Here is a 4,123-nt window from a genome sequence, read left to right on the forward strand (position 1 = left end):
TTAGACTCTGTTTAGTTCATCAAGTCTCAAGAGTTAATAAAGAGAGCTGGGTGGTGGCGGTGGCACATGCCTTTAATCCTAACACTCGGGAGGCAGAGCCAGGCAGATCTCTGCGAGTTCGAGGCCAGAACAGAGCAAGATCCAGGACAGGCGCCAAAACTACACAGAGAAACCCTGTCTTGGGGTGGGGGGGAGAGCTGATAAAGAATATGTGCAAAATACACAAATAGAGAATGAGGGCTCTGGCTTGTTACTTCTTTCTCAGGAGGGACTAAGGAAGAGGCAGAGGGGTGTCACGAAGTTCCATCTCCCCAGTTCTCTCTTGACTGGCACTTTACACAGAGGACTAGGGGAGAAACTTGCTCGGATGGAGCACATGAACAAGAATAACAAGTAACACAACTGCACATCTCAAACCCCAGCCTCTGGCTGACAAAGCGACCCCACATATCATTATCTCATTGGATCTCCGCGACAACGTTGGCACTCCTTGGCTGCTAAGGGATTTTCGTTTGGGGTCGGGGCAGAGGTCTAAAACTGCCTCTTTAATTTCCATCACTGGCTAGACGGAGCCTTGCTCTGTAGATAAATCATAGGGACCAACGGCTTTTCTCATGGATGTGACCAGTCTTTGACCTTGGTGGGGCTTAATCTCACTCCCTGCCTTACATCAGCAGGAGCGAACTTAACTCTGGCAGCGTCCAATACCCTATGAATCTGGCTGTTTTCAGTGTGTTGGTGTAAACAGGTGAGTGGAAAACACAGGGTGGGGATGCTGTAAGGAACCAGGAGAATTAGAGCCAAAACTCTAATGTCCTGTGGTCAGTAATCAGCCTGACAGTGCACAGTGGTCTGCAACACTTTGCATGGATCCAGGTATTAAATGACAAACTCAGGCACTTGGCAAAGTACCTTATATGTGATGCTAAAAATGAAATGAAAAGCAATTTTAGGAGGATATATATAATATATATATAATATATATTATATATATACATATATACATGTATATACATATAATATATATGCAATAAGACCTTTTTAAGTTAAAAGCTGAGTATGGTGGTAGACACCTGTAGTCTGAGCTATTCAGAAGACTAAAGCAGGAAAATGCCAGCCTGGATGATACAGCAGGACCCATTCTTATCAACAAGAACAAGTTAGAATGGTAATTTTCATGGTTGGTTTGGTTTTTGTTTTTTTGAGACAGGGTTTCTCTGTGTAGTCCTGGCTGTCCTAGAACTTGCTTTATAGAACACAGTGGCCTCGAACTCACAGAAATCCACTTGCCTCTGCCTCCCGAGTGCTGGGATTACAGGCGTGTACCACCACTGCCTGGCTTTACCACATTTTTTAATGCCTAAGAAACTCAAGAAAAATATTGGGGAAAAAATCATAAGTGAATATTACCTACACAGCCCACTGAATAAGTGAAGGTTAGCTCGTACATACACAACTGCTGAAAATGTGTCTCAAAATCAAGAATTCACAAATTACCAGCTTATTTTTAAAAAAATAGTTATAAATGCCACCAGCCTTTAATCCCAACACTCAGGAGGCAGAGGCAGGTAGATCTCTGTGAGTTCAAGGCCAGCCTGGTCTACAGAGCAAGTTCTAGGACAGCTAGGGCTACACAGAGAAACCCTGCCTTGAAAACAAACAAACAAACAAAAAAAAAAACTTCAAGTAATTAAGGAGCAGAGTACCTGGAGGTGGGGAAGAGAGAAGCTGGCCTGCCTTGGTCCTCTTCAGAGCTCCCTAAAGGCACTGGGAGGATGGTGTTAGGAGGATGGGAGAAGGTGTGTCCTGTCCTGTCTGCTTTTAACCTGTGTCTAGAACTTTTCCTGCTTAACCATTAAAAAATTAAAATAGAGACTGGAGAAATGGCCCAGTGGTTAAGAGCTCTTGCGGAGGATCTATGTTAAATCCCCAGCACCCATATGATGGCTCACAATCATCTGTAACTCCAGTTCTGGGGATCTGACGCCCTCTTCAGGTCTATAGGGGTGCTGCATGCACATGGTACAAGTCATATCTGCAGGCAAAGCACTCATACATATACCTGAGATAAAAATAAAAAACATTTTTAATTAAATAAAAGGAATAAGAACACACACAAGACCTGAGGACACTGTGTAGACCAGCTCTGGGCCTCTCCCTGTTCCACAAGCTGTTTTCTGGCCTCCTTGTCTCTCTATTTGTGCCCCCCAAATCTCCTGTAATCCCAGCACTTGAGGACTTGTGGGGTGGAGGCTGGAGCTTCAGGAGTTCAAGGTCTTCCTCAGGTACAAAGCCAGTTAGAGGTTAGCTGTCTCAAAATAAATAAATAAATGACATCGGAGAGAGGTGAGGGAAGAGCAAATCATTCTGGACCCTCAGCAGAGGTGTTTCCCCAACATCTTCATTGAACTTGGGAGGAAAGAGAAAAACAAACAAAATTAAACTAAACTAAACAAAAAACTACCTGCTTCCAGGTCAGAATCTTACAAAGAAAGAGGTGCACGTAGGGGGCTTCCTGTTCCCAAATATAACACGTGCGGTGGAGGGTTTGCAACCAAACCCAGAGCAAGAAGAGGGCCTTGGGGCCCCTGGGACTAAAGTTACAGACAGTTGTGAGCCACCATTTGGGATCTGGGACCTGAACCTGAGCCATTTCTCCAGCCTGACATATTATTTTTGTTTTCCTGTAACTCGGATATGAAGAGCATAAAACCAAGAGAAACCCCTAGAGGCTTTCAGCTTTTAAACACCTTAAAACCAGCTGGGGTCTTTGTCATTTAGCTGGGGCAGTTTTAATTGCTCAGCATGGGTCCTTGGGACGGTCAGTGGGTAAAAGTCCTTGTGAGGACCTGAGTGTGAGTCCCTGGATCCCATGTAAAGGTGGAAGAGAACTCCATAAGGTTGTCCTCTGACCTCTACACCACATGCTTTGGAATGCAAAAACCCCTCCCGCAATAACAATAAAACACATTTTAACTGCCCAGCCTGTGCCAGCAATGGCAGCCCTGAAATCAGCTAGAAACTGTGTCTACCTCTGGTATTTGCCTATATCAAATCTTTAAAGATGAATATAAAAATTGCTAAATTGAGAGGCTGAGGAGGTTACTCAGTGGTTAAGAACACTGGCTACTTTTCCAGAGGACCTGGGGGTCCCAGCGCCCACATAGTGGCTTACAACTGTCTGTGACTCCAGTTCCAGGGGACCTGATGCCTTCTTTTGGGCTCTGGGGGCACTGTATGTATGTGGTGCACAGACAAATACCAATACATACAAAATAAACATAAATAAATCTTTAAAACTGATAAATTGAGCTGGGCAGTGGTGGCGCACACCTTTAATCCCAGCACTCGGGAGGCAGAGGCAGGTGGAGGTGGATCTTTGCAAGTTCGAGGCCAGCCTGGACTACAAAGTGAGTTCCAGGACAACCAGAGCTACACAGAGAAACCCTGTCTCAAAAAACCAACCAACCAACAACAACAACAAAAGGCTTCCCCAGGAGGCAGCTCATAAATTCTTACAAATGTATCTATCAGCCCCAATTTCAGAAACCATGGCAAAGCAGTCCATCAGTTAAGCTAACCCTGGTTTTGAATCATAGCCCCACTCTTGTTAGTCTTGGAATCTTAAGCAAGGTACTTAACACACCCCTGCATCTCAATTACCTCCCCTAGAAAATGGAATTATAATATCCATTTTTTGAGGAAGTCATATTAAGCAAGACGGAGTTACCAGGCATGGTTGTGCCCACCTTTATTCCCAGCACTAAGGAGGCAGAGGCAGGTGGATCTCTGTGAGTTCAAGACCAGCCTGCTCTCTGTAGCTAATTCCAGGCTGTTTAGGGCTACATAGTGCGATGCTGTTTTAAAGAAATATCCATCCTCAAGTACTTCATTACAGTAATAGAACATATATTAATGTACTCATAGTGATGAGCTAAAACGCTCTCATGGCAAGCTTAAGGATGGAAACATGTAGCTGGTTATGGTGGCTAACACCTGTAATCACAGCAGCACTGGAGGGGCAAAGGCAGGAGGATTACCATGAATTCAAGCCCAGCCGAGGCTACACGGGGAGTTCCAGGCTAGCCTGACCTTTAAGGAGAGCCTCTGTCTGAAGACACAT

This window comes from Peromyscus eremicus, chromosome 3 (genome assembly GCF_949786415.1).
Source record: "Peromyscus eremicus chromosome 3, PerEre_H2_v1, whole genome shotgun sequence".
Classification (NCBI taxonomy): Eukaryota; Metazoa; Chordata; class Mammalia; order Rodentia; family Cricetidae; genus Peromyscus; species Peromyscus eremicus.